We start from the raw sequence: 13,263 nt of genomic DNA, 5'->3' as shown, positions 1-13,263 counted from the left end.
AGGACCTGGGTACGATAGTGTTCGGTGCAGACTCGATGGGCTGAAGGGCCTCTTTCTGCACTGTAGGGTTCTATGATCTGTGATCTGTGTCAACACCCAACCCCTGGAACACTCGGTATTCATAGTCATCGAAGTCTAAAACATAGAAAAGACCCTTTGGCCCATCGCATCTGTGCTTGTCAAAAACAACCACCTAACTATTCTAATCCCACTTTCCAGTCCTTGACTCATACCCATACATTACTGAAACAGAGTTCATCACAATCATTTACTGTTTACATTTCCTTGCTGTAACTGCCTGAAAGGCATCTGCATCTCCTGAGCCATAAGGAGGAATCTCTGGTTGGTTATGACAGAGTCTATAGAATTCAGCATTGCCAAGAGAATGGAAGGCAATGGTGTGTTTCTTTGAGCTCCCATTTCACCCTCATCCTGCTCTCTGGGCTGATCTGCCGGTGACTGACAGTGTGACCATGGGACCTCTATCTTTCCATCACATCCACCTTCCCTCACCTGAACCCTCCTTGTTCAGATATTCAAGTTTCAGCAGCTGCCTGGGCAGAACAGAGAGGAACATTGCAGCACTGATGAAGCAACTCATCATTTGATCTGGCAGTCCAAACCATTAGCTCAGAAACTGGCACTGTGTGTATCTTAGAAAGCTTGTCTCAGTCACTCACAATGTGCAAAGACAAGCTCTCTAACTGCTCTTTGCACATTGTGAGCGACTGAGCCAGGAGTGGGCTGCAGTGAGGTCCGAGGCAGGGGTGGGGGAATGATAGAACCCTACAGTGCAGAAAGAGGCCCTTCAGCCCATCGAGTCTGCACCGAACACAACCCCACCCAGGCCTTACTCCCATATCCCTACATATTATACTCACTAATCCCTCTAACCTCCGCCACCCTGGACAGTAAGGGATAATTACTTAGCATGGCCAATCAACCTAACCCGCACATCTTTGGACTGTGGGAGGAAACCGGAGCACCCAGAGGAAACCCACACAGACACGAGGAGAATGTGCAAACTCCACATAGACAGTGACCCGAGCCGGGAATCGAACCCAGGACCCTGGAGCTGTGAAGCAGCAGTGCTAACCACTGTGCTACCATGCCGCCCACGATGGGGATGGGGAGGATGGAGTCTGTGTGCCAGTGTATTGGAGGGCAATGTTGCAGTTAGGTTCAGTTACTGAGGATTCAGAAGAGGACTTTGATGGTGAGGCGTACATAAGTATGCAGAAGGCGATGCGCACCAAGTTGTTGGATGTATTCGCTGGCCTGCCAGATAGTCTCCTGTCCATATCAAAGAGAATGGACAAGTCCAACTCTAACTTGACAGAAGCATTGCACCAAACTCCTGCTCTCTGCTGCCTCTTGTCCCTCTCCCTGTTATATTAGACGCCCAGTTGTACAGACACTGCTGTCTCCAATATCTGTTGCAGTCTTTATGTGGATGCAGCACACATCATGAAAAATCTAGCAACTCACCACAACATCTCCACAAATACTCCACAATTATGTCCAAAAACATAACAATGGCCTAAAGCCCATCTAAATCACCTTTCCTGCAAGTTAAATCCTTTAAATAATTAAATAGCTAATTCCTTCTTGCAGCTATACAAAGGTTGTTTGGGGAGCGACAGATGAGGGGGTTTGCATGACTCTGTCTCCCTGCTCCCACCACTCCCCACACACACACTTACAGTCACACCCACACATTCAGTCACATTCACACTCACACACTCACTCACATACACACACACACACACACACACACACACACTCACTCACTCACATACACACACACACAAAACACACACTTACACACACACACTTGCACATAAGAACATAAGAACATAAGAAATAGGAGCAGGAGTAGGCCATCTAGCCCTTCGAGCCTGCCCCGCCATTCAGTAAGATCATGGCTGATCTGTCGTGGCTCAGTTCCACTTTCCCGCCCTCTCCCCATAACCCTTAATCCCCTCTCTTATCAAGAACCCATCAACCCGCTTCTTAAAAATATTTAGCGAGGCAGCCTCCACCACTTCAACGGGCAGAGAATTCCAGAGATTCACCACCCTTTGAGTGAAGAAGTTCCTCCTCAACTCCGTTCTAGACCGCCTCCCCTTTATCTTGAGGCTGTGCCCCCTAGTCCTACTGTCTTTTTTGAGCGGGAAGAGTCTCTCCACCTCTATCCTATCCATCCCATTCATCATCTTATACGTCTCAATGAGATCTCCCCTCATTCTTCTAAACTCTAACGAATACAAGCCTAGTTTATTCAGCCTCTCCTCGTAGCTCAATCCCCTCAACTCCGGTATCAGCCTCGTAAACCTCCTCTGCACTCCCTCCAAGGCCAAAATATCTTTGCGCAGGTGCGGCGCCCAAAACTGCACACAGTACTCCAGCTGCGGCCTCACCAATGCCCTATACAGCTGCAGCAAGACCTCCCTACTTTTATATTCAATCCCCTTCGCTATGAAGGCCAGCATCCCATTCGCCTTCCTGACCACCTGCTGCACCTGCAAGCTGGGTTTTTGCGACTCATGCACAAGGACCCCGAGGTCCCTCTGCACCGTCGCCTGCTGCAGTTTTTCGCCACGTAAGTAATAGTCCTTCCTACCATTCTTCCTACCAAAGTGGACCACCTCACACTTGCCAACATTAAATTCCATTTGCCATTTCCTGGCCCATTCGCCCAGCCTATCTAGATCCTTCTGCAGACTCTCCACACCCTCCGCACACACATACACACACATATTCATGCATGTATATACACACTCAAATGCACACACATTTACACACATGCACATGCACACACATCACATGTGCATAAACACACACACAGTGCATATGCACGCACGCACACACGCTCATACACACTCATATACACGTGCACGCACACTTTGTAGCCAAACAGGCCATCTAAAATGGCGTTTTGTAAAGCACTCTGGGACAACTGGGCAAGAAACTCAACCAACAGGCTGCAGTTTAAAGACAGACAAACTGGCTGCAATCCTGGTGAGTGAATACACAGGATATGGGCCATCTCCAGGATGAAAGAGACTTTCTGATCACACTGGGTTGTGTGCCAGACGTAAAGGCACCGTGAATCCTTATTCAGGAGGAAGGTATGTGACCTATGTGCCTACATCATTGACAGGCATGGCCCCCGGGGACACACCCAGAGATTGGTGTGATAGCACCTGATTGGACTCTTATCGATCAGGGTGATCAAGTCCTGATCGATTGATTGGCAATGGCCAAAAAAAGGGCGTGAAACCAAACGGGGGATAAAGGATGCTGCACAACCAGGAATCTCTCTCCCTCTGACCCCACGAACAAGCTACAACGACGGAGAGCCACCACACCTGAGAAGGGAGGAAAGAAAGAAGATCAGAGCCAGGGGACCACACCAGACTAAAGGACCAGACTACGCAGACAACTACCGAGACCAGTGCAGAGATAAAGGCCACTATCTGTTTGGGGACTTGTCAGTCACGCAAAGTTAAGTCAAGGTCTTGTATTGTACTTGAATTCTAGTATTTTCTGTAAGTGAACTTATTGTTGGTCGGGTGGGTGATTATTGATTGTGTGGGTTTAAATAAAAATTGTTTGTACTAATAAGACGTCTACTCAAAGTTATTTGTCCACCGTATAAGGGTTAAAACAGATTGATTTTTACAACAATTCGCACACACACACTCACCTGCATGCACATACGCAGTCACACACACAGGTACACGCACACACACACAGACTCACTCGCATGCACATTTTCTCACACACACACACACACACACACACACACACACACACACACACACACACACACACACACACACACACACACACACACACACACACACACACACACACACACACACACGCCCCAGATCCATCTGTCTTAAGGAGGCAAGTTTCTTGGCCCATATCTCCAACTCTTGAGTACAAACTAATTGTTTCAGTGGCAAATAGGGAAATGTGTTATAATGGTAATGACACTGAGCTTGTCATTCAGAGGGCCAGGCTAATGCTCTGAAACCATGGTTGAAATCCCACCATAGAAACTGATGGAGTTTAAATTCAATTAATAAAATCTGGAGTATAAAGCTGGTATGATAAAAACCCACGTGGTTCATTAATATCCTTTAGGGAAGGAAATCTGCTACCCTCACCTGGTCTAGTCGATGTGTGACTCCAGACCCAAAGCAATGAGGTTGACCCTTAAATACCTTCCCAAATGGCTTGAACCACTCACTGCAAGGGCGGCAAATCCTGGCCTTGTCAGTGACGCCCACACCCTGTGAAAGGTTAGTGGGACAGTCTTCAGCTGGATAATCAGTGAAAGGATTTAGTAAAAGGACCAGTTGAGTGGAAGTGCTAATGGAAGACTGAGTTGATGAAACTCATTGGTTACTTCTGCCATTGAAGAAACAATGGAGCGATCATAACAAATTCTAAGTGCTGAACTGGTGAGAAAACGGGAGAGTTTCAGGTCTGTCCTTTAGGTGAGTTTAAAAAATGCATACATATGGCATTTAAAAGAGTACAGGATGTGGTTCGCACCTGTATGGGGTGGGGCTGTGCCTAATTTTAACAATGAAGCTACTAAGCTCTAGAGCGCCGATACCCAGGCATCCCAATACAGTGTACACAGTGCACTGGGAGATCTCCTGTCACTCCCTTCAACTCCCCTCCTCTCTCCCTCCGAACATCGGGATCTGCAATTGATCAGTCGCTCTGCCAGACTCCCCCCACACCCCCCCACAACTCCAGACATCATCTCCCACCCCCTGCTGGCATTGCCCTTTGGACATTGACACCCCACCCCCTCAATTGCTGCCCCAAATATCACCCCCTAAACACCGCTTTGGCCAATCAATTCTCCACACCCCTCTTCAGGGTGTCCCCTTCCTTCCCCTCCTCTGGAATTCCCCCCACCTGCTTCCCCCCATCATTACATAAGAACATAAGAAATAGGAGCAGGAGTAGGCCATCTAGCCCTTTGAGCCTGCCCCGCCATTCAATAAGATCATGGCTGATCTGTCGTGGCTCAGTTCCACATTCCCGCCCTCTCCCCATAACCCTTAATCCCCTCTCTTATCAAAAACCCATCAACCCGCGTCTTAAAAATATTTAGCGAGGCAGCCTCCACCACCTCAACGGGCAGAGAATTCCAGAGATTCACCACCCTTTGAGTGAAGAAGTTCCTCCTCAACTCCGCTCTAAACCACCCCCCCTTTATCTTGAGGCTGTGCCCCCTAGTCCTACTGTCCTTTCTGAGCGGGAAGAGTCTCTCCACTTCTATCCTATCCATCCCATTCATCATCTTATATGTCTCAATGAGATCTCCCCTCATTCTTCTAAACTCTAACGAGTACAAGCCTAGTTTATTCAGCCTCTCCTCATAGCTCAACCCCCTCAACTCCGGAATCAGCCTAGTAAACCTCCTCTGCACTCCCTCCAAGGCCAAAATATCCTTACGTAAGTGCGGCGGCCAAAACTGCACACAGTACTCCAGCTGCGGCCTCACCAATGCCCTATACAGCTGCAGCAAGACCTCCCTACTTTTATATTCAATCCCCCTCGCTATGAAGGCCAGCATCCCATTCGCCTTCCTGACCACCTGCTGCACCTGCAGGCTGGGTTTTTGCGACTCATGCACAAGGACCCCACCTCCTCAGGCCACTCTCATCAGGCAATGCTCCCTTGCTAAGGTGCCCGGTGGGTAGTGCCAGGATGCCCATTGGACAGTGCCAGGGTGCCAGGTGGGCACTGCCAGACTGACGCTGTCCAAGGGATACTGTCTGGCTCTTCCCTCGACCACCTGGGGGCGTGGGCTTCAATGGCCAACAGCAAGGCTATCTCAACTGGTCCCGATTGGTGGGGACCATACGTGATCCTCACCAGTGAGGACCTCAGCTGGCAAACAAGTAAGGTCAAGTGAGAGAGGACAATAGAGTCTGGGACTCAGTAATGCCATGGTAATCATGTCATAAACATTGAAATTGGTTCTGTGCCCTTTCTGAGTGCAAAGCTGATTTCGCTGGCAAAACAGGGACAGTAAGATTGCGAGAGGCGAAAAATTGGGTATGATCCTGATTTTGTTGTCTCTCCTTAGAACCATAGAAAATTTACAGCTCAGAAACAAGCCTTTTGGCCCCTCTTGTCTGTGCCGAACCATTTTTTGCCTAGTCCCACTGACCTGCACTTCGACCATATCCCTCCACACCCATGTATCTATCCAAGTTTTTCTTAAATGTTAAAAGCATTTACCACTTTATCCGACAGCTCATTCCACACTCCCACCACTCTCTGTGTGAAGAATCCCCCCTAATATTCCCTTTAAACATTTCTCCTTTCACCCTTAACCCATGCCCCCTGTTTTTTTTCTCCCCTAGCCTCAGTGGAAAAAGCCTGCTTGCATTCACTCTATCTATACTCATCAAAATGCACTCTCGTCCAATCTTACCAGCTTGCCACACTGATTGCCTGCAGAATGAGCCAGAACGATCATACCAGTGGGTTCACCCATAGAAATAGGAGAAGATAGGACATATAGCCCTATGAGTCTGCTCTGCCAATCAGCATGATCATGGATGAATATCCAACCCAGTAGCCTGATCCTGCCTTCCCTTTCACTCAAAAATCTATATCTAACACTTCCTTTTGTTTTGGCCTCATCTGTTTTCTGTGGTAGTGAATTCCACAGGCTGACTACTCACTGGGTGAAGAAATTTCTCATCTCTGTTCTAAATGGTCTCCTCTGCATCCTCAGACTATGACCCTTTGTTCTGGGCTTCCCCACCATTGGGAACATCCTTCCTGCATCTACCCTGTCTGGTCCTGTTAGAACTTTATAGGTTTCTATGAGATCCTGACTCATTCTCCTGAACTCCACGGATATAATCCTAACCGGCTCAATCTCTCCTGTCATCCTAGGAATCTTTCTTGTAAACATTTGCTGCGTGCCCTTTATAACAAGGACATCCTTCCTCAGTTAAGGACATCAAAACTACACACAATATTCCAGGTTAGGCCTCACTAAGGCCCTGTATAACTGCAGCAAGGCATCCCTGCTCCTGTATCTAAATCCTCTTGCTATAGAAGCTAATATGCCATTCGTGATCATAACAAATTCTAAGTGCTGAACGAGTGAGAGAATGGGAGAGTTTCAGATCTGTTCTTTAGGTGAGTTAAAAAATGCATTCATATGGCACTTAGTCAGAAAGAGTACAGGATGTGATTCGCACCTGTATGGGGTGGGGCAGTGCCTAAATTTGCTAAGCTCTAGAGCGCCGATACGCAGGCATCCCAATACAGTGTACACAGTGTATTGGGAGATCTCCTGTCACTCCCTTCAACTCCCCTGTTCTCTCCCTCCGAACATCGGGATCTGCAATTGATCAGTCGCTGTACCAGACTCCCCCCACCACTCCAGACATCATCTCCCACCCCCTGCAGGCATTGCCCTTTGGACATTGACCCCCCCCCCTCAATTGCTGCCCCAAATATCACCCCCCAAACACCACTTTGGCCGATCAACTCTCCACACCCCGTTTCAGGGTTCCCCCTTCCCTCCCCTCCTATGGAGTTCTTTTCCAACTGTATAAGTCCCAAGTGGCAAGTCTTTTTGTGTCAAACCAGGGGTAACTCTTCACTGGTTTCAGTATCAGTAAAGATATTGGTAGGGTAAAGGAATGAGGGGAAATTGAACAATATTCTTGTGCTTGCACTGAGATCTTTTCAACCTTTCCGTTAAGTGTAATGTAGTACACTTTCCTTGTTTTAATATTTATTTTTCTTTGTGTTAAAAGCTCATCAGCAGACTCCTGTGAATATGTTCAGCAACTTTCCTCCACACTTACTAAAATAGAATGCTAGGATCTATCAAGCTAGCTTTCACTCTGGGAGCTGCCTTGTCCAGTATTAATAACAGTTCAGATCACGACAGAATGTCCAAGGAATATGAATGAAAAATGTTTTTTAATATCATCATTATTTTTCTGGATTGTTTTCAGCAATGTCCAAGAATTTAATCTTTTAGGGACTCCATGACACAGAGGTTGGTGAAAGAATGCTTCCAATCTTGCTCCTGAAATATTGCCCACTGCGCAGCACAAACTGCTCTTTGTTTATACCAGTCTGAGTGACTCACAAGCGGTTAAGTAGAGGAGAGAGTCATTATCACAGCTAGCCATAAAATTGGCTTGTCTGTTTCAAAATTCTCAGCCCCATTATTTTGATTGTTCATCCCACAAATCTACTGTAAGTAATACATGTGATCCTTTTGTTTAAAAGATGGGAAAGGAAATATAACCCAACAAATGACCCACATGTAAAGAAAAGAGCATGACAGAAATTACGAGGCTTCGCTATTTTCACGGTTTTACGAACATTTGCAGTCAAGAGGCCCATCAAGAATGTTTCTTCAGATGCAGGACCTCACTGCAGTGCTTAATCTGCTACTAAGAAAGCCTGGAGTATACAATGCTTCAAGATACATATCCCACTATCCCTCCTGAATAAATATTGAGCCGAATGTCTGCCTGGAGTTGGTGACTGTGTGAAAATGTCACAACTGTATTGCGTATCTCATTTTGAATTTATACTGCAGCTTCAGTTTCACACCAGCAGCTGCAGTGTTGAATACAGACAGATAAGAGGCTGTTTACACTGTGATTATTCACCCCGGGACACAGTTCTGTGCATGTCTGCTCAGGCATATGCAAAAGCTTCTCTCCCAGCAGTTCAATACATAAATTTTAACAATTGTGGATAGTAACTGTGTACAAACATTTGAATTAATTGCAGGTTCACTTAAAAATTATCCTTGGGCATATGGTACCGTTCTGGTTCCTCATCAAACCACATACAGCATTAAATCAAAGGAATTTCAGCCTATCATGTTCAAGAACATCCCACAGCATTCATAAAAAGCCCTTGTCCAGATTTATACAATCATAGAAACCCGACAGTGCAGAAGGAGGCCATTTGGCCCATTAAGCCTGCACTAACAACAATCCCACCTGAGCCATATCCCCACAACTGCATGTATATACCCTGCCAATCAGTTCGGTACTAAGGACAATTTAGCATAGCCAGTTTACCTAACCTGCAAATCTTTGGACTGTGGGAGGAACACCCAGGGAAACCCACGCAGACACTGGGAGAATGTGCAAACTCCACGCAGGTAGTCACTGGAGGTTGGAATTGAATCAGGTTCCTTGGCGCCGTGAGACATCAGTGCTAGCCACTGTGCTACCATGCTGCCTTAATACCGGTTTGATGTCAGTTCAAAGTACATATTTAGTTACATAGCATTAGCACTGTGCATAAATCATTAATACTATAATGAACCATTCTTACTCTTCTTACTTAGTGCCTCTAGATCAAAGATGACTTCCTTCCTTTCAGTAATTTTAGAGTTGGCTGACACAATGCATGAGGGTGACATGGTGACACCGTGGTTAGCACTGTTGCCTCACACCTCCAGGGACCTGGGTTCCATTCCCAGTTTGGGTTGCTGTCTGTATGGAGTTTGCACGTTCTCCCCATATCTGTGTGAATTTCCTTTGGGTGCTCCGGTTTTCTTGCATAGTTCAAAGATGTGTGGGTTAGGTGCATTAGCCATGCTAAAGCCAGTGTCCAGGTATGCCTAGGTTAGAGGGATTAGTGGGGTAAATATGTGGAATTATGGGGGTAGGGCGTGGGTCAGATTGTTGTCAGTGTCGATTCAATGGGCTGTAGAATTCTATGATTCTAAAGAGCTGCAGACTTTTCTATATGCAAGGCAGGTGGTACCTGGAAGGTTGGGTTGATGAGTAGTTTGGATAACTGGCTCTCTGAAGCCGCGATTTTCCCATTGTGTTCCCAATGATTGTTTGGTGCCTTCCCGAATGAAGCAACTCCATCTTGTTTGATCTTATGCTAGGGGATCCTCTGAGTTAGCAAGGATTTTTGGCCTCTACGCATTTGCTTTGAGGACGTCCCTAAGGCATTTCTCTGTTCTCCTGGGAGACTCTTGCTTCAACCAAGTTCTAAGTAGAGCAGTTGTTTTGGGAGTCTTGTGTCAGGCATATGAAGTATGCATAAACCATATACTGTGCACCTAGTTAGAAACCATTGGTATTGGATGACAATAAATTTCCTCTAACTAAATATTGAGAAAATCAAAGACTTCAACATCCTTCCCCAATCATTGACACCATCTGTCACCCTGGCAACTGTCTCCCTGTCTCCCCGCCCAAGGCTGAACTAGACAGTTCACAAACTTAGCGATGTGCTTCCAGCCACATATCTGCTCCTTCAGGAAGACCACTTACTTCCACCAATTAATATCATCTCCCTCTGACCTGCATCACCTTAACTACTTCAGAAACTCTCCTCTATCAAATCCAGACTTGACTATTAAAATAACTTCCTGTTTGTCATGCTACCTTTCACCTTATTTATACTTGAGTTCAATTAAAACTGTACTGCTTATAATTCCCCCACATTCGATTCACTCAGCACCCATGTGCTCACTGACCTACATTGGGTTCTTATTCAACAATGCCTCAGTCTTGTAATTCTCATCCTTGTTGTCAAATCCCTCCCTGATCTCATACCATGTTACCTTTGTTAGGTCCTCCAGACCTACAAACATCCAAACCATCTGTACGCCTCTAATCACCGTCTGGTTTTAATTGCTCCACTATTTGTGGAGGTACCTCCAGCTGCCAAGGCTGCAAGATCCAGAATTCTCTCCCTAAAACATTCTGCTTCTCTACATCTCTTTCTCTATCTCTCTATCTCTCTCTCACTCTTCCATTCTTTAACATCATTCTTAAAATCAACCCTTTGTCAAACTGCCCTAATATTTCCTTATGCGACTCAGTATCAAAGTTCTTGATATTCCAGCGAAGTACCTAGGGATGTTTTACCATGTTAAAAAATGCAACATAAATACAAGTAGTTCTATGCCCGTCTTTAAACCATTAGTACTGGTTTCATGGCTAGAACATTAAGTAATCTTTACCTAACTAGAAATCATTAATAATGTCTACCTAGATATAAATCATCCATTCTATTTGATAAACAATTGTGGACAAACACTGCTGAATCCTCACCCGGAGAATTGTATCCAATTCTGGGCACCATTCTTTAGGAAGGAGGTGGAGGGAGCCCAGAAATGATTTATGAGAACAGGGATGAGAGACTTCAGTGATGTGAATGGATTGGCAAAGCTCAGGATATTCATATTAAACAGAAGGCTGAGAGATTTGTTGGACGTGTTCAAAATCATGAAGGGTCTGCACAGTGTTGATAGAGAGAAACTGTGGAAGGGTCAAGGATCCGAGGGCACTGGTCTCAGATGTTTGACATCCGACGTGGCATAAAGAGAAAGAATTCCACAGCAAGTGGTTAGGATCTGAAATGCACTGTATCAGGGTTATGGAGGCCAATTCATAACAAAGGTAATTCATTAATTATCTGAAGAGAAAGTCATTGGCAGAGCTATTAGGAAAGGGTAGAGGAGTGAAACTATTTGGAGTAGCATTTACAGAGAAACCATTCGGCCTCTTTCTGAACTGTAATACTTGCCTGATTCCATGATTTTTGTACTTTTGTGTAACTCTCTGCATGCAAGGTCACCAACATCCCTCTGAAAATCAACATTTAATCACTTCTCACCCTTAAAGAATGTTCTACTCTTCCACCTTCCTGTCAAAATTAAAGACCACATGTTTTCTCACATTGTACCCAATAAGCCACATTCTTGGCCATTCATTTGACCTGACTGTGTGCTTTCTCAACTTCTTTATGTCTGTCGCACAGTTCACTTCTTTACCTTACTTTATATCATACATTCATAGAATCCCTACAATAGAGAAGGAGGTCATTTGGCTCATCGAGTCTGTACTAACCACAATGCCATCCAGGCCCTATTCCCAGAACCCCATGCACTTACCCATCTAATCCCCAAACACTAGGGTAAATTTAGCATGGCCAATCCACCTAACCTGCGCATCTTTGGACTGTGGGAGGAAACCAGAGCACCCAGAGAAACCCACTCATTGAGAGAATGTGCAAAGGCAGTGACCTGAGGCTGGAATTGAACCTGGCTTCCTGGTGCTGTGAGGCAGCAGTGCTAACCATTGCACCACCATCTGCCTGATTCTATGAATCATCGGCAAACTTGGATCCATTCCATTCAGTCCTTCATTTAAGTAAGTTAATTATAAATTTTAAAATATTTGAGGTAACAAAACTGATTCCAAAACTCCACAAGTGACAGCCTGTCTCCCCAGAGACCCATTTATTCCTACTCTCTGTTTTCTGTTCTTTTGACAATCCTCTCTCCATGAATCATGCCCAAATCTATTAGCCCTTATTTTGTGTGAACCTTGCAGAAATCACCTTACCGAAAATGTTTTGAAAATCCAAATGTAAACATCAATTGGCTCCCTTTATTCACTCCCAAAAAATTCTAGGACATTTATCAAACACAATTTCCCGTGCATAAACACATGTAAACACGGTCTAGTGACATTATAATTTTCTAAGTGTCTTTTTATCACCTTCTTTATAATATTGTCCAGCAATTTTCCAATAACTGCTATTTGGCTAAGGTCTATTTCATAGCATTAATGTTGACACTTTGCATCACTTTGTTAATGATTAATGGTTATGGGATGGTTATTTGTTGTTTTGATTTATCCTCCATTACACTTAACTATGTGCCATTTCACCTCTGTACTTATGAGGTACCAGTCACATTACATACCTAGCAACAGACTATGGATGCAGGTGTCCCATTTAGTCATATTTTGCAAGGCATATCTGACTTTCTTATTCTTCCTACCAAATTGCATTTAGTTACATTCATATTCATTTGCCAGTTGCATGCTGTTTATTCTGAAAGGCTATAAATATCTTTCGTTCATCAGTATTAACCAGATCATGTCAATTTTGATGTCATCCACAAATTTTGAAATTTCTGAATCCAAATCAGCCACAATGTTCCCTGCAGTCATCCTTATGGAGCACTACTTCCCACTTTTTAGCAGTTTGTGTAATTACCCTTAACTCCTATTTCCTGTCATTTGTTTTGTTGTCACCTTGTAGTCATTCTGCTACTGACTCCACATGTTCTGACCTTAGTCATGAGTTCTACTAGATACCATTAATTCTGTCAACATAATTATGTGCTAAGGCTTTAGCAACAATTTGAAGATCATTTCATTTTAGCCTCAATAGTGTGTTTTAAAAAGCAGT

The sequence above is a fragment of the Carcharhinus amblyrhynchos genome, chromosome 28, assembly GCF_965287045.1.
Source record: "Carcharhinus amblyrhynchos chromosome 28, sCarAmb.v2.hapA, whole genome shotgun sequence".
NCBI lineage: Eukaryota > Metazoa > Chordata > Chondrichthyes > Carcharhiniformes > Carcharhinidae > Carcharhinus > Carcharhinus amblyrhynchos.
The sequence above is the reverse complement of the archived record's forward strand: the minus strand, read 5'-3'. Positions refer to the sequence as shown.